Below are 26,525 nucleotides of genomic sequence, written 5' to 3' on the forward strand. Positions count from 1 at the left end.
AGTGGCTATGAATTGGGAAGGCACAGTCCACCTAGAGTTGGTGGACAACTGCTTTCACAGGCTCCTCATCGGTATTTAAGGTCAGGGTAGCCAGTTTATTGGCTATTTACACCCCACATTCGATACCCTTAAGTCTCTCCTAGAAACTGTTGGGCCCTTTGGTTAGGAGAGTAATTACACAGGAGGTCACTTGGGCAAACCCCCAGGAGGCATATTTTTCTTTAGCTACTGTGATATTGTTTGATGCTTGCATACTCATGTACACACTTGAAAGCAAAAATGGTTTTTCACCTGCCTTGTCTTCCCTAGCACCCTTGAACACTGGGATACTGTTGAAGCCAAGCAATAGCTCATATGTACCTACACTTATGCTTGGACTTGGACTGCCAGATGTTTATATGTGTTTTTCTCCTGATTAACAGAATAATCCATGTTCATACAGAATTATATAAGCATGCAGGGGTAAAGATCAGTGTCCTCAGGGGTCACTACTGCCCATCTAGAGGCTGAATTCCTAGGAGAGTCTCTTTTTTGTATATTCTTTTATTCACGTAGTTGAGTGCTTACTTTGCATACAGCTTTATATTCAGTTTTTTTGTCTGATATTATAAACATTTCCCCATAATATTGAAAGTTTATTTAAAAAATCATTTTAACTTCTATTTTACGGTATATATTTAAATCATTTGATTATTTTTTTCATTCAATCTTTATTTTCACTCTAAAAAAAAGACATTCCTTTATAAACAGTAACAAATGATGGATGTCTGTGAATGGCACAGTGTAGTAACTTCAGTTACCTGTTTTGATAGTTGCTCCTTATATTTAACCTCCTTTTTTTTGCCATTTGAGTATTTTTCTGATTTTTTTGTTAACCATTAAATAGAAACTTCGAATACCCTTTTATCGGTATCTGTTCAGTTTTCAAAATACATCCAGGAAAGTTGGACTCTCATTGGCAGGTATAAGAATACTTGTTTTCTCACACCCCAAGATCATCAGGTCCTTAAATCTTCTCCAGTTTGGGGAGTGAAAATGGCATCTCATTTTAATTTTTACTATTTTTATTACTAATGAAATAGAATGTTTTTTTTGTAATAGAATGGCCATTTGTCTTTTCTGTGATTATTTGTTTATATCCTTTCCAGGTGAAGTTTAGGGACAGTTGTGACATTTATGATTTTAGCCATTTTCCTAGAATGGTTTATTGGGATGTGTAACTTTGCACATAGTGTCTTCTCAGTATTAGTTAACTGCCTGTGAAATTTTCCTATATTTGAGGGAAATCAGGTGTAGAAGTATCAAAGAGAACACACTTGGAAGTCCTAATGTGATGTCTTGGTTGTGACTCAGCATCCAGGAAGTCAGCTCCACCAGTGAGTGCCCCCTCCTGCCTCGCCCACCTTAGGGCATCCCCGTCATCACCTTGCATCCTCCCTGGTGCTTCTGTGTCCCCTCTGCCTGTGCAGGGCAGACATGGTGCAGATCCTTCGATGGAATAGTAATAATAAACACAATGTGTTGGCTCATAATAAAGAGTCCATTGACCCCATGAAGTGATTCTTACCTGCTTCTCTTCTAATGTTTCTTCTCCGACTGCTGGCTGGCTTTTCCTGCCAGCCTCATGATCATCGTTTCCATGTCGTCCTTGACTCTGCCTTTCTCCTTTAGCTCCTTGCATTCTTCAAGTTGCCCGGTCCACGCTATGACTTCAGCTGCCCTTCACAGACGAGACCTCTCTTCCAGGCCGCAGGCCATAGAGTCATCTGCCCATTGGGGGTCTTCCTCTGGTGTCCCCCTGGCATTTTTAATGCAGTGTGCCTCCGTGTCCCGACCTGCAGGACTATCAACGGGGGTCAACGACCTGGAGGAGAGAATTGAAAAAAAAAAAAAAAAAAGAGAGGCAAGGGACACAAAGAACGACCAGCAAGACAGGATGTCTGATCAAGCTGGCACAGTTTATTGTTTGCAGGCTCAATTTATACAGGTTAGCAAGTAAGGAGTGGGTCAGGAGATAATTGGACCTTAGGTGTCGCCGGCGGGGAGGTGTAGAGGGGTGATTGGGTCTTGGTTGGCGCTGGCGGGAACGGAGGACCCGGAAGAGAAGTGGGGAGTTCGCCATTTTGGGGGTGGGGGCCCTTGGGAGGGAGGTTTTAAGGGAGGGGCTTTCCCCTGGGGCAGAGGGTGTTTCTTGATTAACAAAGGACAGAAAAAGCACATGTTGCGAGGTAGCCTAACCACTACCTCTAACCTAGGAGTTCACTAAATGCGTTTCTTGGTAATAGGGGAAAACTTGTTTCTAACTGCGTGGATGGATTCATTGTTGCTGACTTTACAGGAAAGACTTTACTCAAACATTGCTGTTGTCTTAAGGCTTTTGTGACTGAGTCTGCCTAAAGGCCCACAGGTTTGCTCCCAACACCTCCGGATGAACCTGTTCCCCCTCCCCAGCTGGCCCTGTAGCCTGGATTCTCTCTCCCAGTAAAAAGATCTCCAGTCCATCCGCCAAGCCAGACACCTGGGCAATCCTGAAGCCCACTTTTCCCGTTGCTCACATCCTCCTATCAGTTCTACTGCCTTCATATCCCTTCCTCTGCATCCCTGTTCTTCCTGCCTTAGTCCAGGCTTCACTCCCTGAGTAAGTGTGGTTTTCCCAATTAGCCATAATGTTTAACAAATTAATCAGGTTTCTCTAAAATAAATCCAAATTGATACTTTTCAGGGCATGATATTTTAGTGGAACATATATGAATTCTTTGATGAAGTAAATCCTTATCAATAATTAACTAATTAATTAACTAATCTTTGACATTCATTTTTTTTGGTATCATTAATATACAATTACATGAGCAACATTGTGGTTACTAGATTCCCCCATTATCAAGTCCCCACCACATACCCCATTACAGTCACTGTCCATCAGTGTAGTAAGATGCTATAGGACTACTACTTGTCTTCTCTGTGCTATACTGCCTTCCCCATGACACCCCCCGCATTATGTGTGCTAATCTTAATGCCCCCTTTCCCCCTTATCCCTCCCTTCCCACCCATCCTCCCCAGTCCCTTTCCCTTTGGTGACTGTTAGTACATTCTCGGGTTCTGTGAGTCTTCTGTTATTTTGTTCCTTCCGTGTTTTCTTTGTTCTTATACTCCACAGATAAGTGAAATCATTTGATACTTGTCTTTCTCTGCCTGGCTTATTTCACTGAGCATAATGCCCTCTAGCTTCATCCATGTTGTTCCAAATGGTAGGATTTGTTTTCTTCTTATGGCTGAATAATATTCCATCTTCTTTATCCATTCATCTACTGATGGACACTTAGGTTGCTTCCATTTCTTGGCTATTGTAAATAGTGCTACAATCAACATAGGGGTGCATATGTCTTTTTCAAACTGGGCTCCTGCATTCTTAGGGTAAGTTCCTAGGACTGGAATTCCTGGGTCAAATGGTATTTCTATTTTTAGTTTTTTGAGGAATCTCCATACTGCTTTCCACAATGGTTGAACTAATTTACATTCCCACCAGCAGTGTAGGAAGGCTCCCCTTTCTCTGCTTTCTCACCAGCTTTTGTTGTTGTTTGTCTTTTGGATGTTGGCCAGCCTAAACTGGTGTGAGGTGATATCTTGTGGTTTCAATTTGCATTTCTGTGATGATTAGTGATGTGGAGCATCTTTTCATTTGTCTGTTGGCCATGTGAATTTCTTCTTTGGAGAACTGTCTGTTCAGATCCTCTGCCCATTTTTTAATTGGGTTATTTGCTTTTTGTTTGTTGAGGTGCATGAGTTCTTTATATATTTTAGATGTCAACCCCTTATCAGGTATGTCATTTATGGATATATTCTCCCATACTGTAGGATGCCTTTTGTTGTACTGATGGTGTCCTTTACTGTACAGAAGTTTTTTAGTTTGATTTAGTCCCACTTGTTCATTTTTGCATTTTGTTTCCCTTGCCTGTGGAGATATGTTCATGAAGAAGTTGTTCATGTTTATATCAAGAGAGTTTTGTCTATGTTTTCTTCTAAGAGTTTTATGGTTTCATGACTTACATACAGGTCTTTGATTTTACTTTTGTGTATGGAGTTAGACAATGATCCAGTTTCATTCTCTTGCATGTAGCTGTCCAGTTTTGTCAATACCAGGTGTTGATGAGGCTGTCATTTCCCCATTGTATATCCATGGCTCCTTTATCATATATTAATTGACCATATATGCTTGGTTTAATATCTGGACTCTCTGTTCTGTTTCACTGATCTATGGTTCTGTTCTTGTGCCAGTACCAAATTGTCTTGATTACTGTGGCTTTGTAGTAGAACTTGAAGTTGGGAAGCGAGATCCCCTCTGCTTTATTTTATTTATTTTTTGTAGAAGCAAATTCCTCACCTTCTTGCTTAGTTTGAAGCAAAGTACACCTTGAATAATGTTTTAATGCATATTCTTGAGAGCCCCTGGATGTTACTTTCTAGTTAAAGAGCTTTTCATTTAAGGTCTTGGCATTTTTTTCTGAGTCATAATTATTTCCATATTGCAATATGTATTGTTTTTTGTAATGTTGGATTTATCCTTTATTAGCTAGTTTTTTCAGCTTTACCTCCCAGGGAACTCAGGCAAGAAATACAAATATTTTCAATAAGATTCTTTAAGGGAGTAAAATTAATATTTTTGAGAATGAAAATATGGTGTCTCCTATGGATTGAAAGACTTTATTAAGATAACAAAATATCCTTCCCCAGGGGTATGTTTTTTCAGGGCTTATTGGAAATATGGTGCTGGGAAGAATAAAAGGAAATTTAATGCTTGGGAAGTTGGAAACAGCCACTGAAATCCAGTCCGTCTTTGGAACACATATGACACACTAATTCCCAGAGATTTAAGGCAGCTCAGTTTGCTTCCTGAGGCTGCCTGGCTCATTGTGACGGTGGCACGGAAAGGCTCTTCCGCACCACTGTGCCATGGCAGTGCTTCATGTTCTGTGAGTGTTTGCTACACCTGACTGTGGGATGTCCCGGGTGTCTGCTGTCCCTTATCGGTGTCTAGTTGTTTCTTTGTTGGTACTTGTCTTAGGTTGGGTGCCCTGAGACCTGGTTCTGTGATAGGATTCAAGCACAAGTAGGCTATTTGGGAGATAATCCTTGAAAGCATTGTTCGGGCACTAGGTGTGCAAAATAGGAGGAGGAGAAAGCCAATACATGGATGTTCTTGAGAAGGTTGCTTCTGTGGATGCCCAGGGCTCGGTTTCTGATGAATTCTAGGAAACATACTTCAGAACTGTGCCATCAGAGGGACCAGCAGGCTGAGATGTGTCACCTCCAACTCGCACACATCACTGACTAATGGTTGCTCTGGAGGCCAGCACTCAAGGTCTGCTCCATGCTGTGGCCGACAGAGGACCCTCCTGTGGAGGTCATGAGTGCTAGCCAAAAGCGTGTGTGGGCGGGGAGCTCAGGGCATGTGAATGGGGCACCTGACAGTGCCTATTGAGTGCACTGCCTTAACATTTTTAACATAGATGGACAAGTTTCACCTGAGGGAAGACACTGCAGAGGGTCAGAAACAAAGCACAGGCAGAGGTTGCTAGCAGGATGTACTTATTATATCAGGGCCTGATAGATGTTCTCGTGAGTCTAAAAGATACAGAGAATTTGATACCACTGATCCTGAAAGGCATAAGGCAGATGGAGGGACAGTCTTTGAGAGGTGACTAGAGTTCTTAAATTAACACATCATGCCTCAGTGATGAGCACTGAGCCAGTCCAGTAGCAAATAGAACAACTGGATTGTCCAGGCTCCTTATAGAGTTGAGGTTTCCTCATTGTTAATCAGCCTGCAGAATTGTAAGTAGGCCCATGAGGAAATTACAATATTTTTTCCATGCTAGAAGATCTGGAAGAAAACAAAAATATGATGGAAATCTCTGGCCAGCCAAGTCTGACAGAACCACCTTCATTACTTGGGGGAATTTCTGAGGAAGAAAAGAAGGTGGACTCCGGTGCTGTTAGTGGACCTTAAAAAGAGTCCCTCTCTGCTGTGTATATTTTACTCCTTTCTGTTATATTCATACAGCAGTCTTGGTGACACATCTTAACGTGGAAAATCTATCCTAATACCCTGTTGGCTGTTCTAATAGTGTCTTTTCAGGATGAGGGGATAAGATCTTGAAGCTGTCAGATTTCTAATCACTCAGACCTACTGTGTGATAGTGGAGCAATGAAGAGTAGGACAGTGTTCCTGTCCTTACAGAGTTTCTAGTCCAGCTGGGAGAGGATAAGCAGAGAAGTCACCACTGCTGTGATGAACTAATTACACTGGGGACAGAGGAAGGAACAGTTAGTTCTGCCACTTGGGGAAGCCATCCGGAGTTGTGGCATTTGAGTTGGGCCTTCAGATGCAGGTTTAACGAAGGGATGAAGGAGGAGAATGGCATCCAGGCAGAGCCAGATTTGGGCAAAGGCCAGGGGGCCTGGAAGCAAGAGTGGGTCAGAAAGCAGGCAGTGGTTCGGTGTGACTGAAATACGAGGAGCCGTCAGTTCAGGCAGGCAGCCAGGCAGGCAGAGGTCAGCCTGAGAAAGTCCCGAGGGGCTTTTCCTGGCTTTTACCATCTCTCCCACACTGATGTCAAAAGGTGGATACCATTTATGGCTGAACCCTTCGTACTGGCTCGGGCTCGAGTTGCCATCAGGCATCCGGCCATTGCTGAAGTGGCGCAGGTGCAGGTGGTAAGCAGAGCTCGCAGAACCTGAGTGGGGCTCAGAGTCCCATTGGACAGCATTGTGGTAGTGAGACTGACATTCTGTGCTAAGGAGCTGATTAGTGATCCTGGATAGTGATGAGTTGTCAAGGGGGAAACTGACATGCTTCATGAAGGTAATCAGTTTTATACATAAAGTATATTATTTATCATGCCTTGAATTTCTGCAGCAGGCCCAAGTGTTCTACAGTTCTGGAATGTTCTAGCTATAGTCCCTGGAGTGGTCATGCTTATTATCCTTTCCCTTCTCTGCCCGGTTAGCTCACAGCATTCGCGTATTGGGGCTTTTGACTATGCTTCAGGGGCACGTCTGCTCTTAGAAAACTCCCTACGTGGATTCAGAAAGGGAACAAAATTGTCAGCTGGCTTTAGGTTTTCCCCCTATTACATTAGGCAGCTAATCTCTTTGGTTGTCATCTTTATCTTTTTGTTTTTGATGGAGCCGCTGATAGTAGAGGGAAAGAAAAGTGGTGGGGTCCAGGTCTTGGGGCCATTTCTTAGAGTGAATTTAAGAGCACAGTGACTCCCAGACATAGCTCCAGGGACCCTGAGGAAGTCAGTCCAATAGCCAGCTCACCAAATTCAAAATTGCACAAAGTTTATCTGCTCTCAGAAAGGCTCTCCAGGTGGCTAAGCTGTAGCCCTCCTGTGAGCCGTCACCTTGCTTACATCTAATGCTGACCGGTGCACTCACAATTCTTTCTCCCACAGGAATGTCTGCTTCCTCTCTTGTCACTCATGGAGTGTTTTTTCCCGTGGAATTCCCCAGCCCGCAGTAGATTCACTTTTATTCCATCCTTTGAAACTGCATTCAGGCTTCCAGGAGATATTTCCCTGATGATTTCACAGCATAAGATAAAAATAGAAGTATTTGACATCAATGAAAAGAATGTTATCTTGAGTCTGATTTAGTGTCACTCATTAGTGAATGAATGTAACAGTAGTCAATTCTAAGAAACTAGTCCAGAGGCCAGACACAGAGATCCTTCACTCCACCCCTTCCTTGTCAGTCATTCTTCCTGATACAAGAGAAAATAAATAGGGCGTATTTTCAGTTCTGTATTTCCCATCCAGTACTGCAGCGAGCCTGTTCTGTGCATTGGCCCTCTCTCCGTGTGCACGACTGTGATGGGGTGTGGTCCTTGCTTTGGAGGAGGCTGCTCTTGCTGTTCCTGGTCCTGTGAATATTCTTGTCATAACAACCCTAAACAATGATTTGACATTCCCCAGCCCACTTGAACCTTCATCCACATCGGGACCATCCTGGTCTCATGATCAGAGCATTAGAGCAACCTTTTTCACATCATAGCTATCAAAAGCCACCACTGGAGAACCTGGTTTTGAGGATGGATGAATTCTTTCTTTCGGACTGAGCAGAAAATTGAATGGGAGGATAGACTGCTAGCCTACGGTGGGTAAGAAGCAGAGTGATTCTTTAGAGGTTTGTCAGCCCCTTGGGGAGGCGAAAGAGCTGCCTTTAGCCTCCTGCTCTGCGATTGGTTATCCTATTCTCACTGCATTTTAAACTTGTGAAGCAAAGTCGGAGTGAATCTAAATGTTCATTCTGTAGGAATCCACTAATGTCAATGCCCAAAAGTATATTGAAGAAAAAGACCCAAACCTCTGTGCATAAAATTTTTAGGAAAGTTTTCTAGCCTAATCAAAATGATTTTGAGTGGAAGTTTTTTCACTGCTGATAACCTAAGAGATAATTGTGGTGACCTTTTGTTTTACAATCCGAACTGAGAACTCGCAGTGGGGTGTGCCACTTCTGCGTAATGACCAGGTATAGAAACGTATGTGACATTTCTGGGACATTTCCTGAGACATTAAGACAAAGTATGCTAACTAGAACTGTTCCAAACATTCAGGATTCATGACCAAGCTTTCCAAAATGGTGTTATAGGAAAGTAGTCTTCCTTAGCTTCTATAAACTTATTTGTTCATCAGTAAACAAGGCTAAACAGGATTTATGTTTATTGAGGGACTTCTCAGAGACTTTAACATGTTAATGTGTACAGTGGCTTTTCAAAGCCTTTTTATGTAGGACTCGACATTTGTCCTGGCACCCCTTTGATCTAAGAGTTCTTGTGACCATCTCCCAGAATTCATGTCACTCTGACACAAGGGGAAGATGCTGACATGCGGTAGATTTAAAGTGCTCACCAGACCTTTTGGGTCTTCCCAACCAGAAGTGGAGTTGTGTTTCTCTACCCGGTGAACCTGGGCTGGCCTTCTGACTTGCTTGGAGTGATAGATACACCAGGAGTGTGATTCCAGAGCCTAGAGCTCAAGAGGTCTGGCAGCTTCTGCTTTTGCCCTGCTGGAACTCTGCCCTGACACCTCCAGGTAAGGAAGCCACTCCAGCCTATAAGAGAGTGAGGGGCCCAAGGAGGATCGCCGTGGGCCCCGCTGGCTGGCAGTGTTAACTGGCAGATGTGTGAATGCAGCCTTCACGGGCCTCTTGGCCCAACTGACGTAACTGAGAGCGGCGCCCGGGTGAGCCCAGGGGAAGCCAGCGGAGGAGCAGCCCTGCCGACCCATGGGATTGTGGGAAATAAATCGCTGCTGCTTTATGCCATTAAATTTTGAGCTTTGTTACACAATGATAGTTAATCGATATACTAACATAAGCAGTAACATCCAACAAAAACTTGAATCAAGACAGAAAAAATATGGTTGTTTATCTAATCAGATACTACCTACAAGGTTTTTCTAGCTTACAGCTAAATTTCTGGGTGGTGATTTTTTTTCCCCAAAAACCTGAGTCAAGTGAATAGTTGATATTCAAGAACATAATGTGTTTGACATGTGGTTAATGGTACCTGTGAATAGCACCTAGCCACAGCGTGAGTGACTGGCGTGCGTGGTGCTAACGCTGTCAGGAAGGTCAGCGGAGCTGATGGAGAAGTCGTCGCCTTCCCACCTGCTCAGTGACATTTCCCGAGGGCTGTCTGACAGCTATCTCTGAGGGTGACCATTGCCACTTAGGGCTCATTGTTTCAGCTTAGTAATTAGGTATAGGCAGACCCAGCTGTGGGTATGGCCCATCTGCTCCACTGGCTGAGCAGCTGTGAGGATGTGAGGCTTTGCCAGTGTTTCCTTCATAGAGAAGGTTTAATTATTACTGGCTCCCAGGAGCAAATCTGATTAGCAGATGTCAAAGGGGGCTCATTTTCATCAGGTCCCTGGTGAGGTGTGGAAATGTAACAGGCCTCCGGCGGTGCCCCTCACCGAGGCCTGATTGCTGAGTGCCCGGGCCTGGCAGCACTCTATCCTTGGATGTAGTGACAAGCAATCCCAGTTGTGTATATGAAACAGATAAAAGCAGAGCTGCAATGATTAAAAAGAGATGACCAAGAGTCACCTTGCCCCAACCCCAAAACCATCACCTCTAGATAGCCCCTAAAATGCCTCTAGGAACTAGCTCTCTGTGGAACACATTCAGAAAAAGAGGACATCTGCCATCTTCTCAGTGTCCCACAACCAGGGGACCTGTTTGCCCGGAAGCTGGGAGGCCTCTGGCAGAGCCACGTCAGTAGCTACACCCAGGCCTTAAAATGCTCAGACTGGAGGATGTGACAGTCATGCTACAGCCACACTAGCCACAGTGATTTGGAAAGAAGTGGAAGGTTCTGGGAATTATGGGAGTTGGAGCTGGAAGAGACCCGCTTGGTCATGAAGCCGCCTCCTCCCCATGGGACACTCTGGAGTGCTTGGTAAAATCTGTTTCCGAATGACTCAGGCTGGGAGTCTTCCAGCCACTCCCTGGGGAGATGGAGTAGCTTTTTCTGTGGAGGAAATATTTTCCTCACTATGGGTTGGGATCTCTTGTTGGTTGGCTCCAACCCCATCCCTCCTGGCTGGTCTCCCTCAGACCACCCTGAACAAGCCCCCCTTTACCTCTTGCTCCCCACAGTTAAATCTTTGTCATACTTCCCCTACACAGATGTTTAACGAGCAATTAAACGGAGGAGGAGGGCCTGCTTCCTCGTCTCTGTGCATTCTGAAGTGAAGACTTTGTCCATCTGCTTCACTATTCTGATTCCACTACTCTGAATTTCTAATTTTTTGTCCCTGTAACATTTTCCGTATGTGGAGACTCTGCTGGTTCTTCACAAGTATGGTAGGAGTGTATATTCTACCATGAAATGGCATTTTCACTGAAAATTCTTTTGAGCTGCTAGATTGGATTAATCGTGACTTGGTGGGTGCAAAAAACTGTAACTGGAACATGGTCCTCTGGAAGCCAATAATAATGATACCATATATCGTACGTACTGGGTGGCATAGGGATGTTAACACTGGGGTCCTAGGGCATCTCTTGCAGGGTTGATGTAACTCTGTACAGTCAGTAAATCAGAAAATAAGGGTCTGTGTATCTCTACAGACCACAGCCATGTTAGGAATGTTTAGTAAGCAAGGGACCGTACTTTTGTGGGCCTCTGACTTTGTTGTTACTGATGAAGCTAGGAGATGAAAAGCAGAGGTTCACCAATCAGACTCAAGTTCAGGTCATGTGAGGTTTATAGGCTGTGAGATCACAACTGGAAGAGCAGTTTATTGACTGTTTTTCTGAATGTGTTCCACAGAGAGCTAGTTCCTAGAGGCATTTTAGGGGCTATCTAGAGGTGATGGTTTTGGGGTTGGGGCAAGGTGACTCTTGGTCATCTCTTTTTAATCATTGCAGCTCTGCTTTTATCTGTTTCATATACACAACTGGGATTGCTTGTCAGATTCTGTAGATAAGTAGTGGTGCATGCTCAAAAAGAAAGTTTGCAAACCACAGGTTTGGAGGACTGACTTCTAGCAAAAACAAGCAGAGAGGCCTCTTTAGCCAAGCAACAAACGATTACATTTCTGGGATCCACATAGATCAATCCACAGACATTTGGAAGGAGCAAAAAGCAAAGAACTAAATAAATAGATGTTTCTATGTAACTCTATGTCATCAGGAAACTCTTAGTCAATATAAATAAAACATGCAGACTGTGACCTCTAAGTGGCAATGAGAACAGGAGGCCAATTCTGGTCATATGCACAGGTGACTCTGCCAGATTGTGTTGTTCTTACATAAGTACCAACATTTCCTCAAGTTGAGGTTAGTAAGAATCACGTGATAAAAGCTTCTACTTATGAGAGCTTTTCATTTGCTCGGCACTGTGCCTCATATAGATGGTACATGCTAGGAAATGTAGGCTCTGCTATTATCTCCATTTCACACATGGGGCAACTGAGGCTTGGGTTAATTTGCCCAATGTCACACAGCTGATAAAATGATTGAGCTGGGGAATCAGTCCATTTAGCCAGAGTTTATGTCCTTAAATGTTCTATGTTGCCTCTTTTTGTTAACCCCTTTTTTATTTGTGTGTGTGTGTATGAGTAATTATTTCCTCTTAATGGTTTTGGTAAGTGGAGTACCTAAAGATACCTAGGTTGAAAAAATGTCTATCTTGTCATAATTATGACTTCACAGTCCACCCACTCAAAGATTACTCCATATAAAGTTGGTATTCAGTGTTATCTTCATTGATAGAAAAAGATAATGTAGAGAAAATAGCCAATAGTCTAACTTTAACAGTGTGTACTAGTAATAAGCAAGCCTGTGCAACTCTGGAAATGTGTTTTTGCCTGGATTTCATGTCTCACAGGCAGTCACTCCAAAGTTGTACTGGCATAGTGGGAACGAGAACTCTTGACGCCTATTGCTAAGGCAGACAGGGATATCCTTTGCACAGGTTTTAAGTTTTTAAACATGTATGTTTTTCTTAGATTGTACTGTAGCTTCTATAACCCATCCTCTGTGCCATGGCCTTAGCAAAGGCCGGGTCTCTCTCTTCTCACGCCCTTCCAAATGAGTGTGAACCTATTCCTTATTCTTGCTGACAGCCCGTTTATGTGGGCGAGTGTGTTGGGTTCTGCTGACACTTCTCTCCAGTCAGTAGACCCTGTTAGAACAAAGTAGGTCCCCTGAAGAGTGAACTTAATGGCATTGAGTTTTGTTTTCATAGGTGCATTTGGAAAAGCTGGAACTGCTTGAGAAGTTATTTCACAGCATATCCAGGTGACTACAATGACCTGTCTCCATGCATCACAGCAATTTTAAGCAAGATTAAAGCTTGTAGTGCATTGTCCTATGGAGCAAGTGAGGCCCTCAGGGAGAAACATGAACGTATGTGGGTGCTTAGGAAGTACTGAGCAATAACTCTTTCAAGCCACAAGGGCCTCATTTGCCTCACAGAAATTTATGAAGAGTGCCCTGCTGGCTTACAAAAGTTCGTTTTCCTTCACACTTCCTGAAAGAAACCTTTGCACGAAAGGATTTGACCATACTTGATTTTTACAGAGACATGCCTGAGAAATCCCACTATTGATTCTGTAGCAGATGACAATTACTTTGCTGAAATAGGCCTTATATGGTGACTGCCTGTTGAGGAATGTGTTAGGGAAAGGGAACATGGAGAAAAAGTTGTTAAAATATAGGTATCTGTCTGATCTGCTCTGAACAGATACGTAAGATCTCACGGGTCATATTAGAGCTGGACATGGACAACTGCACAGTTTGGACCTGAATGGCTGTGGGAGTGTGTGATGTGCCTCCCAGGGAAAGGCAGCTTGTCAGTGGTTTCCAGAACATCTGTCTCAAAGAGGGCGGTTGGAATTCGTACAGGGGAGTGTTTCCATTCATTGTCCATGAGAAACAAGAGTGAGTAGGAGTAAGTGAAAGACAGATCAAGAGGAAATGAGCCTGCTCTCCACTTGGGATTACAGTGCAGATGAATTCCATATTTTGGTGAGGGAAGGTTTTCTTTTAGAAAAGAAAGTTTCAATTCTGACCCAGTTACTGAAAAGCAGACTCAAATGCAGATAAATGCCTGTTGAAACCATCACTTCAGTTGTTTTTGTTTTTTGTGTTCTATTTGATGTGTGTGCAAGAAAGTGGCCCAGGACTTACTGGCACACTTTTCTGCCATTGGCCTGATTTCCCACCGAGTTGGTCTGACCTCGCCATGATGAGCTGCTTTAAAACTGCTATAGTCAGCAGAGCGATGCATCCTCACTGTGTCTGCACAGATCGCTGGCCCGAGGATTCAAACACACCTACATACACATCCTAGTGACAAAAATCACAGCTGATGTTTTCCTGGCTAATTTTTCCCTATAAAAATGATAGCCCTCTAAGAAAACAGCTTTTGATTTTGGTTTAGAGATTTTGTGTGGTCACTCTGTCCCCTCCTTTAGAAATCCAGGAACAGAGAGCTGATTTGCCCTTTGTACACTGTGTTCAAAAGGGACTACCTTTTGAACAATTCAATTCAAACCAAAGAACTGAGCTCTGCTTTACCCTCTGAGACCTCCTTCCACACCTGCTGCATGCGCCAGATGCTGCACAAGGAAATGACATTGAGTAGGGAGCCCACTTGGCCCCTACCCTCAGGGGGCTTCCCCAGCTTGGGGATGTGCCATGAAGGGGGCGTGCTGAGCCTGGAGGAGAGCCACCCAGCGGGCTGCACGGAGCTGAGAACTGCGGCACTCTCCATTGGCAAGCTGAGCATCTCCCTTTTGTTGCTGCCCTGGCACTGGCAGGTGGTCAGAGATTTTCCTCAGCACCCTCTGGCCTCTGCACCCTGGTTCCACCGCATCATCTGTGCTCCTCTCTCAGCAGCTCATAAGAGCCAGGGTGAGGGTTCTGGCAGCCAGCCCGGCCCACCTGGCTCAGTCACCTGGGTCTGCGTCCAGCATTCCAGCCTGGAATTGCAAGAGACAGAGGCCAAGGCAGACCCCACTGCGAAGTCACCTCTGCCCGAAGTTCACATACAACAGTGGCTTTTTGTCTTGCCCTGATCCTCCTCATGTTTTATCCTAGTTGTCACTGTGGTGACCTCCCTGTCTCCTTCAGGCCTCCTGCTGTGTGTACCTGAAGGTGACTTGCTAAGAAAAGTTTCCTCAGCACACTCCCTCCCCCCATCCCCCTTTCTGGCCTTCTGGGCTGCCTGTGCTTCTGGAACCTGCTCAGATAGGTCGGAGCTGTGGGCTGCGTTCCTTATCCCCCTGCACCTGGGAGCCGGGCCCAGGGTCTGAGTTCTGTCTCTCAGGGATGAGGTTGCCGTGCTCTGCCTGCTCAGAGGGCAGTGGAGGAAGGTGGAGACCTCAGAGAGCCTCAGCAGGAAGGACGGGAGCCACCGTCTGAGTGCTTGCCCCAGGGAGGCCTGGGCACCCCTACCGCCCTCCCCGCAGGGAGGTTCCTGTAGGCGCTTGCCGAGCAGGTCTTGAGTATGCAGCCCTGTGGGGATGTGGTGAGGATTCGAAGCACAAGGAGTATGTGGACTGTCCAGTCAGGGTGAAAAGACGTGCTGTTAAATCCACTGCACTGTAGAAAGTATGAAGCCATTGAAGGGGCACAGGTAAAGACCAGACCCCACACAGTGGGAGAAATAGGCTCAAGGGTAAGCTTCTATGGCAGAGGCGGCATTTTGAGCTAGACCTTGAAGGACACTGGGAGGTGGACTGTGGAGACGAGGGTAAGGAGACAACAGCCTGGAGGTGGGCACACGTAGGCATCCCTGGCTGGAGCTCTGAGAGCATCGGGAAAGGTGGAGTCGTGTTCAGGGCCTCCCCGGACACAGTGGCTGCAGCAGGGTGGTTCCTGGGGGTCCCGGGAAGCCATCCACAGGCGCCCTTTGCCGGCACATCCCACAGAGGGACACAGGCAAGGGGATTGGCAGCCCATGGAAGGGTGTGTGTGTGCCCATCATCCTGGTGGGGCCAGAGTGGTGCCCCGTTCAAAAACGTGAGCCTCCCAAGGGACCTTACTGCAGAAAGCGTGCGCTGGGGTAAGGTGGGCCCCTCAGGATTGCTAACTTCTGTTCCTGATGGCAAATCTGAGCCATCATACAATGCTGGAGAGTTTATTCTGAAGGGTGTGGAGGTAGTTGGACAAAACTTTAAACTACTGAAGTTTTGTTAAGAACAAAAAATCCAAAGGTCACAAAGCTATTAAATTTCTGTAACTTAAGGATTCTAGAATGACAAATGGCTTCCCTCTTAAAGTGGGTCCTTGTCATAATACCAACTTGAAGCATTCTAATGTTATTTCTACTATAGAACTACACTTTAAAAATGGAGATGGTTTGTTTAATTTAACTTAACCTCAGTGGTTCTGGCTTTTGCCGTCTGTAGGCTGAGTGGCAGAGCTAATGACTGGCCCATCTGAGTAGGTATGCAGGTACTCAGTGGCTGCTTTAATTGTTGCCCTTTTCCTGAGATGCAGGTCTGAACCGAGAGTTCTCTTCTGTGGGGTTCTGCAGCCCAGTATTATTGTATGGCTTTATTTTTTTATGTTTCAACCCCTTTTTCAGTGTTACTTCATCCCCAGTCACCAGAAGGCCAGGATCTGTTTCAGTAACTGATGTACCAGGTGCCAGGCTGGTCACACGGCGAGAGTTTATGCAAAGACCTCTGCCTTCTTTCCTGAGGACTCTGTGACTGGCCCGGCCATGAGCCCCATGGAGATGTGACAGGCCACAGGCCTTTGTGTCCTCCACACACAGTAAATGGGAAATGGCTTCTATAAGCAGCAGACGTATTTGAAATACGAGCTCTTCAACAGGCTCCCACGTCTCACGGCTGTTCTCAGGAAATCCAGGAGTGGGCGAGACACTTCAAAGGGAGCGCTCAGAAGTACTTTGGCCTCTGGTCAGTGTGCTCATGTTTATCAGTGAATACTGGGGGATGCTCACCCCCCTTTCTCCCCCTCCCTCTGGTTCTCCATGTGTTTCCTCCCCATCACATTTACCACCAACAGCTGGGAGGTCCTGTCATACCACTTCTTTCACATCGGCTGTTTCAGAGCCTGTCCTGAGAGCAAGTGCCATACAGGTCTGGGGTGAAGTGGGGGGTGATGGATGGTTGGGGAGGTGAGGTGACTCACTGATGATATGTCAAGCAGTTACTTAAGGGACATGCTTCCTCTCAGTGGAAGGTAAAGGATTTTCTATTTCTTTGTTATTAATGCTGTTATTCATGCCCTTTTCCCTCATAGAGGCCTCAGGCACTGCTCAGAGTACTGGCAATGCTAGAGGTCAGATTGTTCTCTCATCAAAGGCACAGGGAGTCACAGACATCATTGGAGTTTCCTGTAGCTAAAGGCCAAGAGTGTGGGGTGACAACTCTCCATGTCCCCAGAGCAAGGTAGCAGCTGCCCAGTAGGGCTGTGTGGTTTGTTCAGACAAACAGGTCATTCCACATGAGCTCCAGAGAGCTGCTTCAATAAGACCATTGTCTGAGGCACTGGTGTCCAGGGCTGCTACTGAAATAGTGAATTTTGTAGCTGCTTTAATGTGCCACTTAGGAGTCAAAACTGGCTGTGGATCAGTGGCGGTGCCAGGAGGCTTGAATAAATGCCAGGGACCACAGGTGCTAGGAGTGATCCCAAACACCTCTACTTTCCTCATTTCAGGGAGACTAAAAATGAGCAATATAGTTCTCTTCCCAGCCAGTTCCTGCTGGTGACCACCTGGCCCTCTGCATTCTACAGGCTGTGAATAAGAGACCCTTATGGTTCCTAAAAAGGAGAGCTGAGGCCAAGGCCAGGAGTCTGTTGAAATCAGTGACTGATATTTTCAAACTGAAAGAAGGAACTTGCACGAGAACCATTGTTTTTGGAAAGACCCATCATGTTTCTTCCGTCAATTTTGCAGCGTTGGCAGATAAAATCTGCAGCCTAGGGATCATCAGCAGTCCCTTCTTAAGGAAACAAACAAGACAGTGACCTAATTCAATCCCTTTTCATTTATTATGCAGTGTGCAGTTAAAACATTACCAAAGAAAACTGGAAGGGTTCCATTTCATAGTTTAGTTAACATGAAACATGTCTCAGTACACAAGGGGCATATCGTGAGGCATGGCATGTATTATGTTTGTTACATTGCTTAGCACTTTACTGGTGTAAAACAAAGGCCTCTTTTGTCTGAAAGAAGAAAACTTGGGTGTGTGTGTGTGTGTGTGTGTGTGTGTATGTGTGTGTACTTTTAAAAACACCTTCTGTTTGCCACATGCTGTGCTAATCACTTTAAAGCCACTTAGAGCTTTTCTGAAGTCATATGATTATGTGAAATACTGAGAACATTGATGCTGAACTGTGTGGTCCTATCAAGTACGATGTGAGATCAGAGAAGGGAAATATTTGTGTGGGTTGGAATGGAATTAAAAATATATCTTATTAACTTCAAAGGAAGGCATATGGAAATGCTAATAACTAAAAAAAAAAAAAAAAAGCAAGCAAAAAGTCTGGCTGGTTTGTGAACTTGTGAGGTGAGGAAAATACCAAGTGTGGTTTTGTGGTTTTAGGTCTCCATCGCACCAGCCTACATCCTTGGACACTGATGCGCACAGCCTGCCTGGGAACCAACCCCCAGAGGCTGCAGCCCCTCATTCCCTACCTGAGTGACAGTACAGAGCGTCTGAAAGCTATGCAGTTCTCTGGGGAGTGGGGTAGTCCAAGGTGATGGGGGTTTCAGCCCTGGGCAAGTTCACTTTTGATTCCATGAGACTGAAAAATGACAATGGAAAAATGACAGTAATAACATACTGCCCACACATGTGCAGTGGTGTGGATAAAGTGAAGTTTCTTAGGGCCATCTCACCTGGCCCTGGTCGGCTAGCTCACTACACACTTGTGGGCAATACATTGTTATTGACTTTATATAAAGAGCTCTGCCCAGTGCTTTGTGTGACACGATGGCACGGCTGCAAGGCTGCAGGAGAGCAGAGCAGAGCCTGGAGTGGTGGCAGCGCCGAGGACAGAGGCTGAGATGGCTGGGGGCGGGGGGGCGCAGAGAGGCCCAGAGGCAGAGCCCAGCTTGCATGCAGCCTTGCTCTACGGCTGAGGGCATTCTAGTGATTGACCTGCCACCATGGGAATAAACTTGGGTATAAACCTTTTACCCCAAGAACGTTCTACTGTCATTTTTCGGTCCATTGAATCCATAATGAATTTGCTCGCGGCTGAAACCCATTGGCAAGACAAGTGGGCAAGCGCACATCACTATGGACCGTTGTTGGGTATGGCTCATGCCAGTGCGTCTCAGACTTCTGTGTGCATGAGAATCACTTGGGGACCTGTTCAAATGTACATCCTATTCAGGAGTGTCGGGACAGGGTGTGAGATGCTGCAGGGGCTCTGCTGAGGAGGATTCTGAGGCATTACCTAGGCTCAACGGGGAAGATCATCGTGATGAATTAGTGACACCTCCTGTGAGCAAAGCAAAGGGAAATGCCTGGCATATTTGCCAGCCCTGTAGTATAAGACAGTAAGGTAATTTGTGTGTTAATGTCATTGACAGGGTCCCCTTGAAAAGGCAGAGCTTGAGAAGCATTTGAATTTTATAACCTTCCTTTTATAACACTGCTCCATGTAAGAAAAACTTGGATTAATCTCTCTTTCATCTGGGAAATTGGGATTAAACTATTAAGATTTCAATTTGGGTGGGATAAAAGGAGAGTGAACTGATTGGATCTCCCTTCTTTCCTTTCTGCTGAATTTTGAGGGTAAAAAATACATCTTGCTTATGTTGGTGTTCTGTTACTTCCACGTGGCCTTGGCGTCCCTTCAGCATGGGGTGGGAAGAAAGGGTGGGTGCTGAGGAAATTGCTTTGAGCAGAAATCATCTTGTTTCCATTCACTAAGAGCTGTTCTTGGAACCCTCGCCAGGCCCCCTGCCTGTATGCAGTGCCCTGGAATTGCATGCTAGGAAACAATATGATCTTTCTAATTGGGCAAGTGGGAGTAAAGGGATTGGGTGAGCCAGGATGGGCCGGCAGTTGACACCTAAAAATAGATCTTTTTCCTCATGAATAAACATTTTTGGGGGGCAAAACACCTTGCACATATATAACCATCCCAGACAGGACAATGTAGGAGGCCAGCTGGGAAGGGTACCGCCAGGTGGGTGGAATGCCAGCCAGCTGGGCCCCTTGGTGAAAGCTTCAGTGGCCTCCAGGGAGTGGGGCCTGAGCTTAGATCTGAGGCCAAAGTCTATGTGTGTGTAGGGGCTGGTGGGGGAAGGGGGGAGGAGGAGGAAGACCTTAGAGCTGTGTTTCTGACCCTTTACTGTGCCTGTGAATGTTGAATGCAGGTTCTGCAGGAGGTCTGGCTGGGGTCTGAGAGTCTACAGTTCTAATAAGCTCCCAGGCGACGGCGATGCAGCTGGTCCAGGGACCCCACTTTGTGGGACTAAGGCTTAGAGTCCACCGCGAGCTTAGGACTCTGAGGAAGGGTGAAGGCACACACACAGGGGCATTACCCAATTCATTTTTATCTTGTGTTTGGCCTAAGCTAAAAAAAGGCAAGTGCTTTGACAGCTGCCTCTCATGTCATCATCCTGACATGATTGTCATCATTCCTTGCATAGATGTGGTGGTGACACTTTCATATGACAACAAGACTGCAAGTGTCATGTATTATAGTTTTGCTTATAAAAATGCATATGGCTGGGCCGACTGATGGAATGACTAATCCAGAAACACAGCCTTCTGCTAGTTGATGTGTATCTGGGACTCTTAAAATAATGTAGTGGGCTTTACCAAAACTGTAAGGGCAAAAGAACAGCCCAGACATTACAGGTGTGAGGTGAAAGCCATTTTGATGATTTTAAAACTTCCATGAGGATGTAAGTAGTTGCTCTGTGGGGGTAATACAACCATTGTTTGAGAGGCCAGGTTCTTACCCAGCCTCTTGGAGACAGAGTATGACAGGCCGCAGTTGAAAGAGATGTGGCAAAAGCTGTGCTAACTCTACAAGCTGTTGAGGTTTCTTCCAGAGGCATGGAGAAAACTGCATTCCTGTGTCTCCTTGAAAGACTTCCTCGGATGGGGATGGGGGAGATGGTCTTTTTGCTGGGGGTCTGGCTGGCTGGTTGTATCTGGACAATAGAGGCACTGACTGTTTGCAGGGGCCATGGCCGAGTTCCACTTGATGCTGGCGCCCTTCATGCCCCCCCCAGAGCTTGTGCGGAGTGCAGCTGCAGGCTGCCCCGCTCTCCATGTGATCACGTTTGGTGGCTGGGCAGCTTCAGCTGTGACTTGGCTCTTCCTTGTCCTGCGCTCCTCAGAAACTGTGGTGAAGTCTGGCCGCAGAGCTGTGACTGGGTGACCTTTGTAGAAGGAGCCCAGTGGGCAACTCCTCAGGGTCCTTTGGTTGGTTCCCGCTTCCCTGGAGGAGAATGCCTAAGTCCCTTCCAAGGGTAAGAACAGTTGGATTATTAAAACTCTGAGTCTGGCAGGCTCTAGCTGGAGATTTGGATCGTATTCCAGAGATTGTTATCAGTTAGCATCAGACTCCAGAGCCCATTGTCATGTGGAAATGGTGTAAGCAGGTCTATGGAGGAGCCTACAGCCTGCCTGCCCCTACAGAAGAGGTAACATACTAATGGAGTCCCTGGCCTACAGTCTGTGGTTAGTGTATGGGAGTTCCACAGACACCCCAAGCCTTGGCAGGGCAGCAGAAGTAGGCCTCCCCTACTTCCTACGCAGGGGGCTCGGGGCCTGGAAGGCATCAGCAGAGTTGAGGGGTAGGAGCTACAGGCAGAATCGGGCTGGGAGGAGCCCCTGTGGGTAGAGTTTCCCTCTGCCCCGCTGGCCGTGCTGGTCTGGGTAGCTCTGGTAGGGAAGGGGGCCTTGGTCTTTGCTCCTCTTGATTCTTCCCCCTCACTCTGGTCGTGTGGACAGTCCCCTCTCCTTTGGGGAGCAGCAGGGAGATGAGACAGCAGGAGCAGGGACGGGGATGTGAACAGTGTCTCTGTACCAGAGGTGGCTTTTGGAAGACCGTTTCTCTGTTTCCCCTGTGGTGACCTGCTCAGGCTGAGCTGAACGTGAGGCCAGGGCCCCCATGCGTTTGGAGGCAACGGCCATGCTCCAGTTCAGAGGTGTCCTGTGACTCCTTGGCGAGACCACCTTCTCTGGCAACATGGCCCCTTTGTGTCTCACCCTGGGGTATGTTCCAGGAGTCAGCTGAAGCCACATTTCTGTTTTTGGGATGCATAGATCTAAAACGTAATGGGCAGCAGCACTCAGACCCTACAAAAAGGTTCTATTTCCTTTTACTCCTAAGCAGTTCGTAGTTTTTCTTCCTATATTCCAGCAACCTTGTTCAACTTGAAACAAAATGCCATTACAGCTTTTAAGTTTTTGCCACTGTCTTAAAGTCCAGGGCAAGGAATAAATATTCTAAATTTTGAAAATCTAAAGTGAAGTAGGTGACTGTGTGATTTTGGCAGTGTTTCCCTAAGTGAAATCCCTGGGCCTTGGTCCAGCCTCTACCTCCCCCATTGTGGGTTAGCAAGAACCATGAGTTGTGCCAGAGCGGATGGGGGTGGGAAAGGCCTGCCTGGGCAGGGGAGGCCCTGGGCTCAGATGAGCCCTGGGGGCCAAAGCTTAGGCCCAGGATCTGCAGCTGCTTCAGTATCACAGGAAATAGGGAAGATTGCTCCCACATCTGGAGTTCTGCCTTTGTGTTCCTATTTTGCTTTGAATCTGAAGGATGATCAGGAAAGAAAACGCAGCAGTCATAGGGTGAGTGAATCAGCACCAGGGATGAGTGAGGCATGAGGACAGGCAATCAGTGAGTCATGGGTGTTAGGGCTGTGACGGTGCCTGGACAACTTGCCTTCTAAGGACCTCATTCATTCATGGAGGAGCCCGCGGAGGCCCTGGAAGAGCAAAGCAAACCATCCAGAGAGACATAGGAACGAGGCAGTGCTGGAAGACCAGCAGGCTGCTGGACTCCCAGGCCAGTGCTCCTTTTTCTGCACCAGTGTGGCTCCCAGCATCCCACTGACTTCCTGCTGCTCTTTGGCCCCAAGCACACTGTGGGGTCCAGGCCCAGGAAGCTGCCCAAGCCTGTCCTTTCAGCCTTAGGCCCCTGAGGTGCCCGCCTGCCTTCCCTCTAGGAGGGACTCCAGGGTATTATGAAGCCCAGTCTGTGGTCTCTGAGAGCCCCTGCTTGTACCCTTCTGGGGCATGGTGACTGGCACCACAGTCCTCCTCTCCCTTCTCCTCCACCAGCATCCAGCACCTCGTGAAGGTTTGGCCACCGCTGCCAGCTTCTCCCTCCTAGGATGCCACATGCGCCATCCTGTGAGGCTGGGGAGGCCGCCCTGCCGAGGCTCTCGGTGGAGCCGCGGGGTCTGCACCCCCGTAGGCCTGGGGAGGCTCGGGACCTTCACTCTCTCATTGTTCTAGTAGCATCTTGGGCATTTGTGCCTTTCTTCCTTAGAGCAATGGCTTCAAATGTGAGGCAGTGCCTGCAAGTTTGGACGGGAGTGGTGGACCTCAGATTTTAATAAAACAGCTTTAGTTCTGGGAATGAAAAGAAACAATTTTAGGTGTTGATAAATGCTTGGCAGAGTTCTTTCCCTCTTTTTAGAGCTGATCCTGCAGATGAGGTTTTTGGCACATGGCATATTACTTTACAACCCATACAAGCAAGGAGAAAGGTAAATGACACTTTATTTTCTTTTCTTCTGCTGAAAAGGGGGCTCTGACCTTGGAATATGAGCCCTTAGTTCAAGCACTGACATCTTTCTAGCCAGAGAGGGCTTTTCACCCTATTTCCTTTGTTGAAGGAGATAGACAAGTTATGCTTTTTAGCTTTCCCATGGCAGCCCACCCTTCCACCCCCTACTCTACAGTGTTAACAGTACATTTAGAAACTCAAGCTTGTTATTGTTCACTCTGATTTACTCTCATATGTATTTGTCACACGTCTTCTAAGGAATGTCACCGGGTAACACTTTGTTCATGTGGTTTGAATTACTATCATATGTAATGGAACAAACCTTCATTTATTTAATACTCAATAGTTAAGGCTTATTGTTCAGAGTTCCCAGGATATCTTCCTATAGAGGTGTTACTCTTTTGTGACAGAGTGATACCAAAGTGTGAAAGATGTCTCCTAAAATCTTTGTTTTTGAAAAGATGACTGCACTGGGCTAGACTTAAGTTAATTTTCCTGCAGTTGAGCAATGATTCCCTGATGTCCCAAAGAACCCAGGGATTTCGGTTTACTGGACCCTGTTGCTCAGGATGTAAGTGGACTTGATAAGGGAGAAACTGGGAGGTGAGTGTCCGAAGTCAGTATACGCACTGCCTGGTCTGCACCAGCAGAGCTCAGGTGGCACCAGTGGCTTGACTCGGGGTGTCTACTTGTCAGTGCATGGCCAGCAAGAGCGCCATCAGCCTTTCACCTGAGCCCCTGCTCACCACCAGGGGGAAATGTTTCCAATCCATGTCCTTCCCTGGTTTTTGTCTATATACTTTTGGAGGGCGAATGAAATGGATTTCATAATAGTAAACTGACAGTAGAATCATTCAGGTGGAAACAGCGGTGTTTTGGTTAATAAGATGGAAAGAGGTATTGGAGATGGTGATGGTATCTCTCCAGAACACCCCATTTAAATGTGATAGTTTTATCATTGTGTTCAGCTTTTTTTTTTTCTTTAAAATATTTCTGGTTTCTCAGGTAAGAGCTGGACTTGCCAGTTAACTGAGACTCACCTACATGCTTTAACAAATAGGAGTTTTGTTGTTTTCATGTCATAAAGAATCCTGAGGTCAGCTCCCCAGGATGTTAGCTTCATGATGCTGACAGGGACCCTAGCTCTGCCTCTTTCTGCTCCACTGTCACTAGCATAGGACTGCTCTTCCTCTGAGTCGCATGAGAGCCTTCCTGGTCACATTCCCCAACAGGAGAAAGGCCAGTGTCAAAGCTGGGTCATGCCCCTTGGTTTTTTTTCAACTTTATTGAGGTATAGTTGACAAAATTATATTTAAGGTTAGGATGTGAAGATTTGATAAACCCATACATTGTAAAAGGATTCCCACCATTGAGTTAATGAAATACCAGTCACCTCACATACTTAACTAGTTTTTTGTTTGTTTGTTTGTTTTTGGTGAGCCAGGTCCTTTTTATAACTTGCCTGAAAACTTTCCTGCATCTTGTCCACTTAAATCTCATCAGCCACTCCATCTGCAAAGGACGTTGGGAAATGTAGATTTCTTTTTCAGCTGGCCACATTGCTACCCCCATATAAGGTAGAGGTTTTTCCAGGGCCATGTAAAAGATGAACCCGGTAAGGTACTCACCTTTGGTATTGAAGGGGGTGCCAAAAAACTCAGCATTCAAGCTAAGTGATATTTTAAGGCCATAATTGGAGCCTGAAGCAAAAGTAAAAGCTAGTAATGTTGATCTGTTCTTTATTCAGAATTTTGCTATTTTGCTCACTGTAGATTTTTTAATTAATGTTTTTTTTACATTATTGCATATGAAAATAATATTTATCATGATAAATCAATGTTTGGCATCCCCTTAAATTTTGTGCTCGAGGTGAATGCCTTGCTCTCCTCACCCCAGTCCTGGCCCTAGGTTCTCTCAGCAAAGTGGAGGAGAATGGATGGCTATTGGGCAGGAACCTAGCAGCCTCTGCCAAGGAAACATGACCCATTGCCTACCCAAATCCCTGCTCATTACTGGTTGAAAAATGAGTAAACCTGTGGTTGAGGGAACACCATGGCTGGACAGGGCTGTGAGGGCATTTTCCTACTACTCAATAACTACTCGGAAACAACCCCAGCCCTTTGGGAGTAAACCTGAAGTAGCATCTTCGTATCTGCACGTATGATTCTCAGGCGAGTGAAGGAGCAGTTGGTGACCAAGGATGAGTCTGTGTGAACAGAGTCTTGGGGTCAGTTTGCGGTCTGTGTTGTGAAAGTGATTAATAATGTCTGAGCCAATAGGTACAATCAACAACCACAGAGGTTGGAACTTCTAGAAAGAACTACTGACTCAGAATATCTTATCAGTTGCTATAGAACTCAGGGGAAATGATCTCACTGAATGATGGGCCCTTATTGGGAGAGGAATTAATGAAGACATTGTATCAGAGTTAAGCTCTCCAGATCCCCACTTCATGTATAGACATACCTCTCAGGTTGAACGTTTATGGTCTGCTTGGTTTCCTGTGGACCTTAGTGGTAATGACCTCTTACAAGAAGGAGTATTGGAGAAACAATAGTAGACTAAGCCATGTGTGTGTGAAACCAAAAATAGTTAATTTGAAATTTTTAAATTCTAATGATATAATTTGATTATTAGGGAATTTAGAATTTTTGGTAACTTTTAACAATCACCTGGCATTCAGAGAAGCTCATTTTAAATGTCATGACAAAATTATTTATAATTCTAGAAACATTCTACAGATGGTGTTTAGTTATGAATCAGAGTGCCCTTGAGTAATTACACTAAAAATAAAGTGCCTAGTAGATCTTATTCTTGAATTGGTATCAGCAGAAAGAATCATCTCCCTTTTTGGTAATGTTTCTGGTATAGACAAAATATCATTCCAACAACCTACTCTACTAGTGTTGGACCTGGTTCAGTTTAGTTTTTTCCCCTTCCTTCTTCCAGTTTCCAGAAATTTAATCTTCAGGTAGATTCATAAATTATTTTTACAAATTATTAAACGAGTTGGTACTTAAAAAGACAAGTGCTTTTAGAAGAGTTGCTACAATCACAAAGCTGATTGTTATGAGGATGTTGAAAAAAATGTCTTGTGGCTCTGATTCATACCCTGATGCTTTTATAAATTCTTATATTGCACAAATTCATGATTGAATCTGTCGGATGATTTCCCTTTTTGAGACTTGATAGCATTTCAAAAATTCAGTGATTTGTTTCACAAATCCTTTTATCTGTCTCCTCGTGTAATACTTTCTGTTTTTAAA

At 45.6% G+C, this 26,525-nt stretch overlaps 1 protein-coding gene across 20 annotated transcripts in view; it reads left to right on the forward strand.

Annotated features, from left to right (window-relative positions):
• LHFPL2 (LHFPL tetraspan subfamily member 2) overlaps positions 1 to 26,525 on the forward strand; it is a 178,926-nt gene that overhangs the window by 94,259 nt on the left and 58,142 nt on the right. For 4 of the 20 annotated variants that reach the window (XR_012130462.1, XR_012130452.1, XR_012130457.1 and 1 more), the window contains one exon: positions 12,758 to 12,810. The exons of the other annotated variants lie outside the window; for them this stretch is intronic. The gene's annotated coding sequence lies outside the window, so the exon portion shown is untranslated. The remainder of the gene's footprint in view (positions 1 to 12,757; positions 12,811 to 26,525) is intronic. 20 annotated transcript variants of the gene reach the window in all.

The sequence above is a fragment of the Manis javanica genome, chromosome 1, assembly GCF_040802235.1.
Source record: "Manis javanica isolate MJ-LG chromosome 1, MJ_LKY, whole genome shotgun sequence".
Taxonomy (NCBI): domain Eukaryota; kingdom Metazoa; phylum Chordata; class Mammalia; order Pholidota; family Manidae; genus Manis; species Manis javanica.